This window comes from Gossypium arboreum, chromosome 2 (assembly GCF_025698485.1).
Source record: "Gossypium arboreum isolate Shixiya-1 chromosome 2, ASM2569848v2, whole genome shotgun sequence".
Lineage (NCBI taxonomy): Eukaryota > Viridiplantae > Streptophyta > Magnoliopsida > Malvales > Malvaceae > Gossypium > Gossypium arboreum.
Genome location: NC_069071.1, coordinates 85,436,682 through 85,456,584, shown reverse-complemented (window position 1 = coordinate 85,456,584; position 19,903 = coordinate 85,436,682).

The window sequence follows — 19,903 nt, the reverse complement described above, 5'->3', positions numbered from 1 at the left end:
AAAATAGACTCATCAAGGTTCATTTACATAGCTTATTCACTATTTAATTCCATTCCTACGAATTTTGGTGATTTTTCACATTCACGTCCCTGCAGCTGGCAGCATCTATTTTTAAGGTAGGTCTTACCTATTTGGTAGTCTCCATGAACCAACTAGTCTTGCCATACATAGGTTCATATATGATCATTTTAACCATGCCAATGGCTGATCATATGACCAACATTCCCATTTCCAAACCATAGCCACATCATGACACCAAATATATACATACAAACCACAATTTGTCTAAGTCGATACTTCACTTTTACGAGCCATTTTCGCATGGCCGTATATATATACATCACAACATATTCAACCAACAAGGGTAGTCCTATACATGCCATCTCAAGTTCAACCAAAATTTATACCAAAATGGAGGCTTGATAGTGTGGATGACTTCGACTTCAACGATCCCAAATCCGATTGCTTGAGCGAAATCTAGAAAACCGAGAGCCAAAGCAACGGGTAAGCATTTTATGCTTAGTAAGTCTCAAGGAATATAATCAACTCTAATTACAGCAATACATTCACATAGCCAAATGCATCATTTCATTAATACACATTCTTACTTCACACTTCATCATTATATAATTTCACAAAGTATCAATCAATTCAATAACTGAAATTCATTAGTCGATTGAGCGAATGTTGCTCAAACGTGTCGACTTTCCAATGCACATATAAACGTACCTCATTCTTTGGGCTGTTCGAGTGTACTCATTGAATTTATTACAGCAACCAACACTCACCTCCAGCCCAAGATTCTTCGGAATATAACCGGATATAACCATGTGCACAAATGCCTTCGGGTCTTAGCCCGGATAGAATGTCTCGCACGAATGCCTTCGGGTCTTAGCCCGGATGTAGCCACTAGCACAATTGCCTTCGGGTCTTAACCCGGATATAATTTCCAGCATAATTGTCTTCAGGATTTAGCCCGGATATCATTCAATTTCCCATGAACACATACATCAATTATCATTGGACATACATATTTCATTTTCAGTTACTAAGGCTCAAACGCAATTATAGTCACAAGCATATTCGCCGGGACTTAGCCCGGTAGAATTCAAATACTCATGCACACATAATCAATAATCAATACACATCCATACTTTATTTCACATAATTCAAGTAGGGTCACTTCTTGAGGACTTACCTCGGATGTTGTCGAACGGCTTTTTCGCTATTCGATCACTTTCTCCTTCCCTTGTCCAATTGTGGCCCTCTAAGCTCTTGAGCTAATTCAAACAAATTCAATTTATTAAAACCTCATTGTGCTAGCTTATGGCGAATATGACAAGGAGTTTAAATGGTCATATGGCCACCCTTTAGCTTGAATACACAATGGTCATGCACATTTTATACTACATCAAGCAATTCAATACAATTTATTCGAGCATCAAGGAAATGCTAAGGCCTTCAATAGGCTACCCAAGGCCGAATATTCATGTACATGTTGAGGTCAATTTTGCACTTAATACCTCACAAAACAACATGCATTTTACTAGTTAATGCTTTGCACATTGTGGCCCAAAACTTATAATATAGCATCAAGCACTTATATGTGTGCTAGGCTGAATTGTGCTAGCAATTTCACAAGCATTCTTCCACATCTTCTTCTTTAAACCAATATATTCATCACTTAGTTCATAACCAAAACATCATGTGCAAACATATATATACATATATGAGCATGGCGAATTTCAAGGTGTCCATAGCCATCCAAAACACAAATTTTAACTAACATGCAAGAAGCATGAACCATGCTCATGAATGCATCATGGCGAATATGACAATCATGCCCTTTTCAACTTCAATCATGGTTAAACAAAAGAAAACTCAAAATCTTACTCAAGAGTAGACAATCCATCATTGCATGCATCATCATCAAGCTTCACACTTAGCATGCAATGGCTTTATCACCATAACAACTTTGGCCAAATGCCATTTCCATGGCATAACAAAGATTTGAGCCATGGCTAGCATGCACATCAAATTAGCAACCAAAACATGCATGAAACTCCCAACACAACCTCATACATACCTTACTCTTGTTGCAAGTTTAGCCAAATTTCCTTCTAGATCTCTTCTAAACAAAGAAAATGAAGCAAAATCCTTCCTTTTCCTTAGTATTTTCGGCCAAAGAAGAGAAAATAGGTGAACAAAATTTTTTCTTTGCTTCTCTTTCACTCACGGCAAAAGGGGGGAAGGATGAGCAAATTTTGATTTTTTTGTTTCTCTTCCTACATGCTTAATTTTTTCTCATTTATCACATCATGCATTAACAAAACATGTCATAACATGTTTTCCTTGCCCATATTCCCTTGTCATGGCGGCCACTATACCATCTTTGGGGAAATTTGACATGCAAATCCCTTATTTTTTGCATGCATGCTCAACTAGTCATCACACATTTCCCCATCATACTTTCAAAGTTTACTACTAGGTCCTTTCTAGTGAAATTCACATTTATAATTCTAAATTGAAACATCAAAATGTCATACACAATTTAACACATATCATAGGCATCAAAATAAATTTTAATTATTTTTATGCCTCGGTTTTGTGGTCCCGAAACCACATTCCGACTAGGGTCAATTTTGGGTGTCACAACTCTCCCCACTTAAGAAATTTTCGTCCCCAAAATCTTACCGTAAATAGGTTTGATATCGCTCTTTCATAGAATTCTCGGTCTCCCAAGTAGCTTCTTCTATCCCGTGCTTGAGCCATAACACTTTTACTAGCGGAACCCGCTTGTTTCGTAACTCTTTCACTTCTCGTGATAGGATACAAATCGGTTCTTCCTCATAACTCATATTAGCTTGAATTTCAATTTCGATGGACTAATCACGTGCGATGGATCGGATCTATAGCGTCAAGCATCGAAACGTGAAAGACATCGTGAACCTTTTGAGTTCGGGGGCAAAATCAAGCGATATGCCACCGGACCGACTCGCTCGATATCTCATATGGCCCAATGAACCTCGGGCTCAACTTGCCCTTACTACTAACTCGAGTATCTTTTTCCAAGGCGATACCTTGAGAAACACTTTATCACCCACCTGATACTCAAAATCATCAACAAAATAAAAAATTAAGACATGGGCTTTGTAAAACACAAAGCAACGATCACAAAGAACATAGAAATTATCAAAAACAGATCAAAAAGCATACCTTAATCCTCAAATTATTTAGCCAAACCCTAAGAGATTTTTCTTCTTCTTTTTCTTTTCTAATTTTGGCTATGGATTAACACATAATGGTTTATTTCATGCTTTTAGTTTATTTTAATAACATATTATACTAAATACCAATTTTGCCCTTTTATTAAACCATTTAAAATTTCATTAACCATAGTCATTTATGTCCATCCATTAATATCATGGTCTATTTACATAATAAGGACCTCACAATTAAAAAGACATAGCAAATAGGCACTTTAGAAAATAGAACACATCTTTTATATTTTACGCAATTAAGTCCTTTTATCAAATTAAAAACACAAACGATTAAATTTTCATACGAAACTTCCACACATGTCAATTCACATATTAGAAGCACAGAAAATAATATTAAAATATTTTTCTAACTCGGATTTGTGGTCCCAAAACTACTATTCCGACTAGGATCTAAACCAGACTATTACAATAGGCGCCATTCATAACTTGACATACACCCCTGTGGAACTTTCCACAATGATCACAAACAGATTTATCATCATTATAGACACTACCAACATTAACTACCATCGTCGACTAGAATCTTGAATCATTCTGTTTCAACTTATTTTTTCCTATGAATCCAAATGATGTGACATTGCGACTAAAATTTTCTCTCAGATTCTTTGAGAATGGAGCTAGAAATGATTTAGATACATTTCGTTCATTAGAGTCATGAAATTTCATTTCAATATTTTTCTTACTGTTATAGGTCTCTTCCATTTTCTGTGCTCGACTAGGCAAAACGATGAATTTCTGTATTTCAATTGCTCCAACCAACATTTTAATTTCATCATTTGGTCTATCTTCAAAATGAACACACAACGCTTCCTCAGTCAATACAATCTCACGAGTATACTTACTAAGCTATACAAACTATAATTCATATTCTGGTACAAACTTGTTTCCCTATTTCAACTTGAGAAACTCTTTTTTTTTTTCTTGTCTATGTACCATTTACAAACATATTTCTTTCTAAATTTGACTCAAAAAATATCTCAACTAACTTTCTCTTTTTGTACAATAGCTAATAACGTACCACCACTGATACACTTCGTCTTTCAAAAATAATATGACACATCCTAAGTAGTCATCGATTGAACATGCCAATTCATTAAATATTCTATGAATATTTTCTAACCAAAATTCAGCTCTAGCTGGATTGTCAGTTGTCTTGCCTCTGAACTCATCAACCCCACATTTATGAATCTCATCTATCTGATTCTACATACACATACGTGAGTGGGACTTTGAGGACCAAGGAGTGCTCAGGGAGGCACAGTAGGAGCGGAGGTTGTAGAGTCACAAAATTGACTCATAAGAATTCATTGAACCATTGACCTAGTACTTAGTAAAAGGAATTTTTACCTCCTTTTTGGAAATCTACAAAACTGGCATGATATACACTCGTTCTTTCTTGAGAGTCGAGATATTACTTTCGATTTCATTAGTAATGGCATGGTTAGAATCAGCTAACATCTTTTATATCTAAATGAAAATAAGGTCAAATAAGATCAAAAGCAACACATTATCACATGATATATGTGGCATGTAATTTCTAAACTCCAAAGAAACTATGTTTAGTCCTAGAATTGACTAAATTGTAGCTCTGATACAACTAAATGTGACACCCCTCACACATGTCCGTCGTCAGATTAGGGTTATAGGATACTACATTAAATAACAGAACAAGAGCAAGTAGTTTTAATTCAAAAAATCTTTTAAACATTAATTAGAAATCAATCATTAAAATAAAACGTATTATACGTGCGAGATCGAGCTTATGAAAGCTCTAAAAACAATTCAGAACTAAACAAGGAGGTAAAAACACAAAACAAGGGTCACACGACCATGTGGCCAGGCCGTATGACAGGTTAAGGCCATGTGGACCTAGGTGTAAAATTTTGTAAACATTCACACGACTGTGTCAACCAACTGTGTGTGGCACACAGTCGTGTGGCAAACCATGTGACATAAAAAATGACTATTTTTGTAATTCATTCAACCTAAACACTTAATCATTCAAACACACATCAATATACCTCAAAATCTTGCCTAAAACACATTAATAAATCAAGCCAAATCATGATATAAAACAACCTAAAGAGCCTAACCAATGTGCCTCATTTGGCACCACAATATAACAAAACTAATTCTATCCATTCAATTCAATCATACCATTCATGCATTGCACTTGTGTTAATAGTCATTATTATTGCCAAAGATGAGGTCAACAATGATGGAAACCCAACCTATGTGATTGGAGATCCCATGAGTTAGGTTCATATGGGTAAGAATAAAGTCATTAGTTGACATGTTAAACACTATAAGATTATGTTCCTCTTATGGTGTAAATAATGCTTAAACAAAATCTGAATGGATGGTGAGGATAAGTAAAAAATCTTAATCAAATTCATATTATTTATAGGTAGTGTATTGCTCTATAGAATAGGAGTGTGAAGTGGGGCGGCTTTTATGAGGTTTTCCGCAATTTCTAGAGCAGTCACAAAAATCAAACATGCACGTGGCCTATTAGCGTGCAACCGAGTTGAAAAACTAGCCATAAATATAGTGTGATAAATCAGAATGTTAGTTTATATATTTGAATAATTGGTTCATATTCCAAAAGATACCAGGATTATTGCATTGTATAGAAGTTCTTAGCTAAAACTAATTCTTAATTTTCTTTTTAAATATGAGAGGGTTTGTTGGAAGTTTTATGTATATCAAAGAATTACACAATCCACATCCTTTAAAAAACCTCTCAAGATGATGTTTATATAGCATTGTTTTACTTTGGGCCTATAAGAGCCAAAATAAAAGGATGGGCACATGTGCATGAAGACTAAACTTGAAAGCTTAGTTTAGTTCAAATAGGTTGATTCCCCTTGTGTGTGACACTAGGCTCGAGTTCGGTTTGCTTTTTACATATATTTCTTAATTTTATTTTATTTTTACTATTTTATTCAAACAAGGTTATTTGATTTTCTAACTAAATCAAATTTTCCTAATGTTATTATTAACCAACAAAATGTGTATTCTCCACCTTCACTTTGAAACACTCTCTACTGTCTCAAAGCTTTCTTCTCTAATTTAGCTGAGTGTTTAATTGGTTTGTTCTTCCTTATTCCCTGTTTTTCTACTACTAACAAAAGTGCTTGTTGAATCCTAAAGAATCCGCAAAACATCCTTAAGGACAGTGATCCTCACGCCTCAAGCAACAATTTCAAGTAACTAGATCTCAATTTTACAACACGTTATTACTGACTAAAAATTACATAAAATCAAATGAAAATTATTCAAATTTAAAGTGTCCAATTTTATAGAATATTAAGAAAACTAATAATTTTGATTTTAATATATTGTATATTCTTGAAATAAAATTGGATAATGTGCATAAACTTAACTATTCAGAGAATATAATGAGGGCTTCAAAGAAATACCCCAAATCCAAAACCAAATCATGCGATAGCTTAAGCAATTGCTTATGTTTACAATCAACCTATACTAATCGTAGCTAAAGAGAAACAAATCTCAAACAAAATTTACGTTGATATCAACATAAAATATATAACACCACTTAAGAAACAATGCTTTTATTGGCTAATGAAGTAACATTATTATTAAGAAGCGATGCAATAAACATTAACATGCATCGAAATTTCTGCACCAAATTTCTAAACAATGGAACTCAAATTCGATCGATGAATTCTTTTTCCATGCAACAATTGACGAAATTTTTTTAAGACAACAATCAATTGCCCCTCTTGATGTTCTGTCAGTTCTACTAAAATAATCACAAGCAAAGTAGAACTATTACCAATATAAACGTATTTTAAGTGGGAAAAAAGTACCTTTAGTTCGAGTTTAGGCAGTCCCTCGATTGGGGTTGTTAATTTTTTTATATAAATGTAAGTGAAATCGAATTATAAAACCAAAAAAAAAAAAAAAGAAACACAAAAAGAATTTAAATGGAAAAACATATAGTTTTTAACCTAATTCATGATATCACATATAAAATTTAAAATCTTGATATCGTACAAACCAAACTTAATATGATTATAAGATTTTTAGAATAATATAATTTTGACAATTATATAAAATTATTTTACGAAAAAGAACATATTAATGTTTCCTTCTTGACATTTTCCCTTCTGTTACACAATTCCTTAAGGAAGGAGGTTATAATTTTTTTTTCTATTAATTTTATTTATGTAAGTCAATATAATTGTAACACCCCGTACCCGAGACCGTTGCCGGAGTCGGACACGAGGGGTTTGCAGACTTAAATCACTTGCTTTCATAGTCCATTTTAAATATTTCCAGGCAGTTGGCTAACTGCGTCACTGTCACTTTAAAAATCATATCTTGAGTTCCAAAACTCGAAAATCAGTTTCTTAAATTTTTTCCTAAAACTAGACTCATATGCCCATCTACAGATTTTTTTCTAGGATTTTTGGTCGGGCCAATTAGTACAGTTTATTAGTTAAAGTCTCCCCTGTTACAGGGTGCGACTACACTGACCTTCATGCATTACGATTCGGATATCTCCCTGTACAGGCCTTCAATACTGATGCCGTTTGTTTCTATAGAAACTAGACTCAAAAAGGAATCTATACATATATGGCATGACTTCTAAATGTCTCTGGTTAATTTATAATGAATTTCCAAAGTCGGGACAGGGACTTCAGAAACCGTTCTGGCCCTGTCTCACGAAGACTTAAATATCTCTTAACATACTGTCCATATGATCGTTTTGTTACTTTCCTATGAAAATAGACTCGTCAAGGTTCGTTTACATAATTTATTAGCTATTTAATTTCATTCCTACTATTTTTAGAGATTTTTCACATTCACATCACTGCTGCTGCCGGCATCAATTTTTTTTTTAAGCTAAACTTTACCTATCTCATGATCCTCCATGGATCAACTAGAGTTTGTCATACATATACCAAAAGTGATCATGAATAACCATTCTCATGACTAACCATTACCAACATTTCCATACCTCTCGACGGACGACATATAAAATGATTATAATGCTATGATCAAAGTATACTTAAAGCCATTTTCGCATGGCTTATATACATTAACCAAAATATCCTCCCACTACTAGTCTATTCTATACATGCCATAAGATAATCCAAAACATAGCAGTACCAAACAGTGGATAGTGATAGTGTGACTAGTTGCTGACGATCCCCGAGCCTGTAGCTTCCAAATGAGATCTATAAAACAGAGGAAACAAAGTAAACGGAGTAAGCATTACAATGCTTAGTAAGTTTTAAGCAGTGTCAACAGATAACAACCAAATTATAACATAGTTGTTCGTATTTTTATTTCACTCTTCCTTCGGGCATACCATCCCTTTACCGAATATGCACATCTCATCATATATAATAGGCAGATAAATTCTCACTTGATAGTGATCTCTTGTAAACATAGGTACATTACATATTTTCACCTAACTTTCCACATCGACCAAATGCACAATAATCATAGAACAGTCTTATTACTTTACTCACATATGCATCATATAACGACCTTGTGATTTTGTCCAAATCAAGCTTAAATATAATCTCAAAATACATACCTGACCAACTTAACGCATTGAATGTATTTATTACCAATTGTTACTGTGAAGTCGTATAATCTTACGCTTTACTCAAATCTTCAGCGAAACCTTTAGTTCGGGGCTTACCCGGACAAAATCTCCACCCGTGGTCATCGGGTCTTACCCAGACATAATCTCCACACGTAGTCATCGGGTCTTTAGAGCTCGGATATAGTACGAGCACGGAGCTTACGGACATTAATCAGGATAATATTCTCGCATAAAGCCTGCGGGGTTTTAACCCGGATATAGTACTGACACAAATGCCCTTCGGGACTTATCACATTTATACACTTTCACATCCATCACATTGGCCACTCGGCCTTATCACATATATACACTTTCACATTCATCACATTGGCCATTCGGCCTTATCACATATATGCACTTTCACATTCATCACATGGGCCATTAGGCCTTGTCACATATATACACTTTCACATTCATCACATCGGCCATTAGGCCTTGTCACATATATACACTTTCACATTCATCACATCGGCCATTAGGCCTTATCACATATATACACTTTCACATTCATCACATCGGCCATTAGGCCTTATCACATATATACACTTTCACATTCATCACATCGGCCATTAGGCCTTATCACATATATGCACTTTCACATTCATCACATGGGCCATTAGGCCTTTTCACATATATACACTTTCACATTCATCACATCGGCCATTAGGCCTTGTCACATATATACACTTTCACATTCATCACATCGGCCATTAGGCCTTATCACATATATGCACTTTCACATTCATCACATTGGCCATTCGGCCTTATCACATATATATATATATCTCATACATATTTCATATTTTTCTTGTACATCAATTTCAGTAATAGCTTATAAGCAACTCAAATAGTTTCATCAAAGTTTACAACAAAATCACATATTCACTACAAGCAGTTTTCCTGAGCAACAGTCACTAAATTGTTTATAACTGGAGCTACAAAACTCAAAATCAATTGCCGTTAATTTTCCCCGAATGTAGACTCATGTATCTTTCATCCATAAAATTTTCAGAATTTTAGGTGTGGCCAATCAATACCAGATTTTTCTTAAAGTTTTCCCCTGTTTCACTGTTTGACTAATCTGACCACTCCTCACTACGAATCAGATTTCTCATTGTACAGAATTCAAAATGTGTTATATTCAATTTCATTTGAAACTAGACTCATTAAGGAGTCTAAGTATATAAATTTTACCTTGTAACCATTTTTGTGCAAATTATAACGATTTTCTAAAAACAGAATAGGGGATTTCGGAGTCATTCTGACACCGTCTCACACAACTTTAAATATCTCTTTATAGGAAATTTATTTGCTCACACGGCCTCTTTTATAAGGAACTAGACTAATTAAGCTTTGATTACATATTTTATTCAGCCTATAATTCCACACCAACAATTTATGGTGATTTTCTAAAATCACGTTACTGCTGCTGTCCTAAGCAAATTATTACAATTTGCTCTTAAATTTCAGTGTCCAAACACTTATGAACTTACCATTTGAGTTTAAAACATATCATGGCCACATCATATCTTATTAAATCAACTCATTATGTTCTATTATGATTGAATTTACTCAACGTTTAATCACTTAAAACTTACCTCGAAAGTGGTCGACGACTAGATATCCACGGCTATTCGTTTACTTCCTCTTTTCCCTATCCGACTTTGATCCTCTTTGCTCTTAAGCTTAAGTAAAACAATAGATTTGCTTAAGTACTTAACTAATATTATTCACTTAACAATCACATTTGGCAATCACATATCATTTAATCTATATCTAAAACAATAGATTTCAATATGTATCATATTTATGGTCAAACATAGCAAGAAAACTAAATAGGCTTTACTAGCCACACTTAGTTCTATTATAACATAACTCCACTTACTTATATGCACATTCGCACAAGCAAACTTCATTTCAATTTTGCCACTCTTGAACTTATCCATAATATCCTAAGTTCATTTAGTAGCTAGGCAACAATTATACAAATCAACAAGCATTTAACAACAATGTACTTAACCAATCCTTCAAGCATACATTCGCAATATATATATATGTTAATGACGAAAACACTTAGGCCAATTCTAAAACTTCCACAAATCTTCATGCTTACATGCCATAACCGTATGGTTCTTATCACACTTGGACCACAAAATGCATAAATTTCCCAAATTCTAATTACTATCATAAGCTCAATTTAGCACTCATTTAGCACTTCAACATAGCCGATAGTCATTAAGCAATTAAGCCACAACTATTCAATTTTACCAAGCTCAACTCATCTATAATCAACCTTCAATACACTAAAGCATCAAAACAACATCAAAAAATACAAACATCCATGACCGAATGTCATCTTCATAAATTTACAAAAACATTTGCCATGAGCTAGCTTCTATACTTGATGACCACTCCAAATATACAAAGATTTTCAATGAAAGAGCATTAACATACCTTAATCCCTTAAAGGTGACCAAATGCCTTAACTTCAATTTCTCCTTTTTCTCTTTAGGTACGGCAATGGAGAAGAGAAAGATGAACCAACTTTGTTTTATCACCCATTTCTTTTAATATAAGTCCATACTTCATATTATTTATTCATTTAACATTTAATTTATTAATAAAAGGCATAAAATGGCAATCATCCACTAGCCTTGCCGTCCACTAACTTGAGGGAGGGATATTTGACATGCAAGTCCTCATACTTTAAACCATACAATATTTGGCCATTACAAATCAACCTATCACATTTTCAAGTTTCTCACATAAGTCCTTTTTAATAATTCCACATTCAAATGACAAAATTAAAACACAATACTTTCACACATGAAACTTTACATATAATAAACATAGAAAAGAAAATTTATATACTTTTGTGACTCGATTTTGTGGTCCCGAAACCACTTTCCGACCAGGGTCAAGTTAGGGGTGTCACAACAATCAACTTTTAATTAGATACCTCCATCAAGTAACAAAATGAACAAACAAGATTTATTCACTATTAAAGTAAATAACATCAATTACCTTGTATTTCGATCCAAATTTGACCGGGCCTAAAGCAGCCCAATATACCCAAGCCCAAAACTAACACCAAAGACCCAGACCTGATTACAAACAAGCCCAAACCACCAGCAGAAAAAAAAGAAGCAGCAAACCCTAGGGCCACTTGCCTCCACTTGCACTGCCTCCGTCCCATCATCCCATCACCTGCAAAACAAACAGAGAGCAGAAAGCACACAAAGGAGAAGCAAAACAGAGCAGAAGCAGCAAGCAATACTAGAGATAAAAAAATATTTCTTTTGTAATCGGCTATAAAGTCGAAAAGGAAATTGAACGAAAAGGGGGGGGGGGCGATTGTATTTGAGAAAGGGAATTTTGGGGATACAAAAAAATGGTATTTACACACAAACACCAGCAATCAAAGAAGAAATAATACAAAAAGGTTGTATCAAACGATTTTTGGCAGAAATCCGAAGAAAGAAAAGAAGTTCAAAAGGCTTTTGCTATTGTTTTTTGGGTTTGGAATTTTCGGCTTTTCTATTTGTTTTTACTCTATTTATTTTACAAAAAACGTTTTAAATAAAAAGGGGCTTGAAATAAATAAAAGAGGAGGGGAAGGAGCTCACCTGGAAAGCCATATGTTGTTGCCATGACCGCCGTCAACAGTGGAGGAAGGTAGGACCGACGGTGGCACTAGAAAGGGTTTGAAACCTTGGTAGAGAGAAGAAAGTTCCTGAAACTTTTTTAAAGTCGGCTGAAAATGAAGCAATAGAAGAAATTTTAGGGGCTTTTGTGAAGAAGCAAACGACGTCGTTTGATGTGTGGGTTCAGGGGCTCAAAACGACACCGTTTTGGCCCCTGACCCGTGTGACCCGACCCGAGTATAGGGAGATTCGCGTGTTTTAGACCAAATGGTCTATTTACGCGCTAAGCCCCTCTACGTTTTTAAATGTTTTTTAATCCATTCTTTTATTTTTTAATTTATCCCTTTAATCTTGATTCTACCCCATTTTAGTCCACCCGATAGCCACGCGTACATGTACAAGAAGGAATATTGTCCCATTCAGTCCTTACCTTTCGATGTGCTTTGTTTTGGGCCTGGTTTTTTTTATTATTTGCGATTTGTGCCCTAAATTTTCTGTTTTAAATTCAATTAAATCCTTTCTTAATTATTCTCATTGTTTTACTATTATCTTAGTTATCATTATTATTATTTTCATATATACTTATATTATTATTATTGCTATTATTATTATTAATATTATTCGATTTATTATTATCGTTATTATTTTATTATTACTATTATTTCTATTATTATGGCTATTATTTTATTTCTTTTGAGTCTATTTACTTACTATATTTATATTTTATTAGCATCTCATTACTATCATTCTTACTTAACACTCATATATATATATATATATATATATATTATTAATAGTTTAATATTATTGTTTTTAATGTGTGGGTATGTCGTATGTGCATCCTTTTGACATGTATACACTATGCTCCATGTCATACATATATATATTAATATAGTATATTTGTTCTTTTAAACATTATATATATTTTTATGTACATTAAGTCTATACATATATACTTATTTTTATTATGTATACACCTTTAATATTATCATATACCTTTATGTATATATTTATAAAATATTAGTAATAGTTGATTCTTATCATTATTATTTCTAATATATACATACCATGGAAATATTTCAATATTACAAATACATTTTTCATATTACGCTTATATATCTTTTAATATAGTATTTTTACTATTACATATGTATACATTTGTAACACCCCGAACCCGTGACCATCGTCGGTGTCGGACACGAGGGGTTAACGGGCCAAATCCTCTCAAGGTACCAACCAATTTGGCATTTCCAGACAGGCTGGAAAACTGCGTCACTGTTGCCTTAAAAATCATATCTCGAGTTCCAAAACTCGTAAACTGATTCCGTAAATTTTCCCTGAATTTAGACTCATATATCCATCCATGGATTTATTTCTAGAATTTTTGGTCGGGCCAATTAGTACAGTTTATTAGTTAAAGTCACCCATGTTACAGGGGTCGACTACACTGACCTTTGCGCGTTACAACTTGAATATCATCCCGTACAGAGCTCTAATGCTCATGCCGTTTGTTTCTAATGAAACTAGACTCAAAGGGGAATCTATTCATATAAGGCATGACTTCTAATTGTTTCTGGATAATTTATGGTAAATTTTCAAAGTTGCGACAGGGGACCCAGAAACCGTTCTGGCCCTGTCTCACGAGAACTTTAATATTTCTCAGTATACTGCTCATATGGTCGTTTCGTTTCGTCCATATAAAAATAGATTCATCAAGGTTCAATTTAATAATTTACTCACTATTTAATTATACTTCTACTATTTTTAGTGATTTTTCAATCTCATCTCACTGCTGCTGTCCGCAACAGTTACTGCAGTAGACTATGCCAATTTCATGAATCTTTCCTTGGCCTTAATCATCCATCATACATGACACAAATTATGGCCACCTTATCAAAATTAAAGTTTCTAAGACTCGTGGCTATAGGTTCTAGCATCCCACTCGACGACCACATAGGCCATTTTCACATGGCTTAAAGTTTACAACCCACAGTTCAACAAAATATAATAGCCTATACATGCCAAATGTTCTTCAACAACGAAGACAATACCAAAATATTTCAGCCGGTGTGATGACTTCAACGACGGTTCCGAGCACGCAACAATACGAGTCCAAGAGACCTAAAATGGGTGACGAGAAAACACCGAGTGAGTTTATAACTCAGTAAGTCATAAGCACTTTACAATTATCCATTAGCTAAATTCATCACAAAGTGAAAGAATGAAACAAGGCTAGGTACTTCATCCATATCGGAACTATACCATAATTCCTCGGACCTTTCGGTTCAATCTCATACCAAGCCATACATCCACATTTCATATTTATACGATAAGATATTTGAGGCATTTTCACACACTAACTCATTTTCACCACAATCACACAATTGCAATCATCACATAGATTTAAAGCTTACCAAGCTCAACCCCGAGCATGAACATATTGCCTATTCGTCATGAGCTCAAGGTACTTACCCGATTCGCTGTCCGGATTAACTCGATAATGTCGCACACTCGGTGCCAATTGTAATACAAGAGCATATAGTGAATCCGCACACTTAGTGCTATATATTTTCAGCTCGCACACTTAGTGCTATAGAATCAAACTCGCACACTTAGTGCTGTACAATTTTAAACCCGCACACTTAGTGCCAATCTTGTCACCGTATCCATTTATACCCGCACACTTAGTGCCGTGACCAATACCTTGTGCATTTTGCTGCCTTTATACATTCAACAATGGCATCATTCCATACACATACATTTTCATTTACACATCAATTCATTAAACACAATTGCATATATATTATGATCATTTAAATCAATACCAAATATATGCTTAATGACTTACCTCGGATGTTGTCGCACGCGTTTTCAATGGCTATTCAATTACTTTGTCTTTCCCTTGTCCAACTTTGATCCTTTGAGTTCTTGAGCTAGTTCACACAAATTTAACTTATTAAAACCTCATTATGCTAGCTTATGGCGAATATGACAAGGAGTTTAAATGGTCATATGGCCACCCTTTTGCTTGGATACACATTGGTCATGCACATTTTATAATACATCAAGCAATTCAATACAATTCATTCAAGCATCAAGGAAAAGCTAAGGCCATCAATAGGCTACCTAAGGCCGAATATACACATCAACATATGTATTCGTTCATGTGGCCGAACATACACATTCATGTTAAGGCCGATTTCCACACTTGATACATTCAACAAGTAAGGTCGCTTGTATCGACTTAACACCAATTTGATTCAAGTTCACAACTAGGCTAGTATGCATATATACACTAGTAAATCAAACACTAACATTTGTACTTCACCTTACTAGCACTTCTCATTCAAATGACATGAACAACGAACATAGTTTCCTTTTATTTCCTACCATGGCCAAATGCCATACAACACCATACCATGCATCATTACAAGCTTTACTTTTAGCATGCAAATAACATCCACAAATCCACCTTAGTTGAACCTTAACTCATCTTCATGCCTCACCACCACAACATCAAACATCAAACATCAATGATACCAAGAAGACAACACCCATGGCGAATATCATCCCCATTTCATGGTAAAGGTTTAGACCATGGGTTAGGTGGAACTCAAACTATCAACTAAAAACATGCATAAATCTCATGGATAACATCAACATACCTTAGTCTAGCAAACTCCATGGCTGATTTTCTCAAGCTCCCCCCTTTCTTCTTAGTACATTCGCCAAGCAAGGAGAAAATGAGAGAATGAACACTTTTTTTTCTTTCTTTCTTTGTTTTGTTTCTCTCATGTACGGCAAGGGGGAAAGCATCCACACTCCTTTTTTTTTTGTTATCATCATTTTCTTTTTCCATTTCTTTAATGCTAACTTTCTTATTTTATTGTTTCCTACATGCATCACTAGTCTAACATGTTGGAGACATGTTTCCACCCATAGCATGGCCGCCATCATGCTTCATTTTGGCTAATTTGACATGCAAGGACAACACTTTCCCACATGTATTAATAGGCCACCTTACATTTGCCTAGCACATTTTTAAATTTTCTCACATAAGTCCTATTTGATAAAAATTCACTTACAATTAACAAAATCCAAACATGAAATTTTCACACATGCATATATACATATAATGAGCATCAATTATGATGGTTAATTATTATTATGACTCGGTTTAGTGGTCCCAAACCACTTTCCGACTAGGGTCAATTTAGGGATGTCACAACTCTCCCCACTTAAGAAATTTTCGTCCCCAAAATCTTACCGTAAATAGGCTCGGTATCGCTCTTTCATAGAGTCCTCAAGTTCCCAAGTGGCTTCTTCCATTTCGTGTTTATGCCACAACACCTTCACTAACGGATTTTCCTATTGCGCAACTCTTTTACTTCACGCCTCATAATGCGAACCGGTTCCTCTTCATAGCTCAAATTAGGTGAATCTCAATCTCGATGGAGCAATTACGTGCGATGGATCAGACCTATATCGTCAAGCATCGAGACATGAAAACGTTGTGAATCCTTTCGAGCTCGGGGCAAAATTAATCGATATGCGATCGCCCAACTCGTTCGGATACTTCATATGGCCCGATGAACCTCGGACTCAATTTGCCCTTACGACCAAATCTAAGCACCTTCTTCCAAGGTGAAACTTTGAGAAAGACCTTGTCTCCAACCTGATATTCAATATCTTTTCTTTTCAAATCCGCATACGACTTTTGGCGATCCGAAGCCTTCACTAAGTTCAGTCTAGAATAATGGGGTACGGCATTTACGACCGTATAAAGCCTCGTAAGGCGCCATCTTAATACTTGATTGAAAGCTATTGTTGTAAGCGAATTCAATCAAAGGCAGATACCGTTCCCATGAACCACTAAACTCAAGGATACAACATCTCAACATATCCTCGAGTATTTGAATTATCCGTTCGGATTGACCACCGGTTTGGGGGTGAAAGGCGGTGCTGAAATGCAACTTGGTACCCAAAGCTTCTTGCAACTTCTTCCAAAATCGCGAGGTAAATCTCGGATCTCTATCCGACACGATGGAAATAGGCACCCCGTGTAATCTCACAATCTGAGAAACGTACAATTCGGCTAGTTTGTCCATTGAAAAATCCGTACGTACGGGGATAAAGTGAGCAGACTTAGTCAGTCTATCGACAACGACCCAAATCGCATCCTTCTTACTCACTGACAATGGCAGTCCGGATACAAAGTCCATTGTGACTCGATCCCATTTCCACTCGGGTATCGTGATCGGTTGAAGTAATCTGAAGGCACTTGATGTTCGCTTTCACTTGTTGACATATTAAACATCTCAAACAAAATCGAGATGTCTCGTTTCATACCATGCCACCAAAACCGACGTTTCAAATCGTTGTACATCTTCGTACTCCCGGTGGATTGCCATTCGGCTACAATGGGCTTCGTTCAAAATTATTGGAATAAGTTCTCAATTCTTTGGAACACACAGACGACTTCGAACCTCAAACTATCGTCATCATCGATTTGAAATTCCGAGTCCTTGTTCGAACACACTCATCCCGTTTGCAACCAACTCATCGTCGACTTTACTCGAGCTTCACGAATTTGACGTATCAATAATGGTTTGGCTTTCAATTCAGCTACTAACACATTGTCGGGTAGGATAGACAAGTGTACATTCATCGCTCGTAAAGCAAACAGTGATTTCCGGCTTAAGGCATCTGCAACCACATTAGCCCTTCCCGGGTGATAATCAATGACGAGCTCATAATCTTTTAACAACTCAAGCCATCGCCTTTGTCGCAGATTTAAGTCTCTTTGGGTCATCAAATATTTGAGACTTTTGTGATCCGAATACACATGGCACGTCTCACCAAATAAGTAATGTCGCCATATCTTTAAGGCGAATATGATGGCAGCCAATTCGAGATCATGGGTCGGATAATTTTTCTCATGTGGCTTTAATTGTCTCGACGCATAGGCCACAACTCGCCCTTCTTGCATCAATACGCAACCCAACCCAAGTAGGGATGCGTCACTATAAATGACAAACTCTTTGCCCGATTCGGGTTGCACTAGAATTGGGGCTTCATCAAATAAGCTTTCAGTTGATCGAAACTTTTCGACATTTCTCCGTCCATTCGAACTTAACATCCTTTTGGAGTAACCGTCATTGGCGTGGCTATCGTCGAGAAACCTTTACAAATCGTCGGTAATAACCGGCAAGCCCCAAAAAGCTCCTAACTTCGGTAACATTCCTTGGTGGTTTCCAATCGACTATGGCCAAAATTTTGTTCGGGTCCACCCTAACACCCGATGCGGACACCACGTGCCCCAAAAAGCTAACCTCTTTCAACCAAAATTCACATTTACTGAACTTTGCGTATAACTGCTTATCTCGTAAGATTTGCAACACTAGGCTCAGGTGTTCAGCATGTTCAGTTTCATATCTCGAATAGACCAAAATGTCATCGATAAATACAACTACTGAACCGATCCAAGTATGGCCTGAAAATTCTATTCATTAAATCCATAAACACCGAGGGCATTAGTGAGCCCAAACGGCATCACCAAAAATTCGTAGTGACCGTACCTCGTTCTAAAAGCGCTTTTGGGTATGTCCGATTCTTGGACCCTCAACCGATAGTACCCGACCTCAAATCTATCTTTGAAAACACCGAGGCTCCTTTAATTGATCAAACAAATCGTCAATTCGTGGCAATGGATATTTATTCTTTATCGTCACTTTATTGAGTTGACGATAGTCGATGCACAACCTCATGGTTCTGTCCTTCTTCTTCACAAACAATACAAAGTCGCCCCATGGAGAAAAACTCGGTCGAGCGAAACCTCTATCCGTCAATTCTTGCAATTGAACCTTCAATTCCTTTAATTCCGTTAATGCCATACGATCACGGGGCTATTGAAATCGGCGTGGTACCCGTACAACTTCGATGCAATTCCACTTCTCGAACCGGTGGCAATCCGGTAACTCCTCAAGAAAAACATCCAATACTCACAAACCACTGGTACCGATTCGAGTTTCCTTTCCGTCTCTTTACTTTCAAACACATACGCAAGGTATGTTTCACACCTTTTTCACATACCTCCGAGCGGTCATAGAAGATATTATCGTTGGCGCTCCTTTTAAATCGAGACTCGACTCGGACTACCTCATTATTTGCACTCCTCAAATCAATGGTTTTCCTTTTGCGTCCACCAACGCATCATGTACAATCACCAATCCATACCAAGAATAACATCGAATTCATTAAATGGTAGAAGCATCAGATCGGCCGGAAAACAGGATTCTCGAATTATTAGGGGGCATCTCTTGCACACTCTATCAACGAGCACGTATTGACCCAAA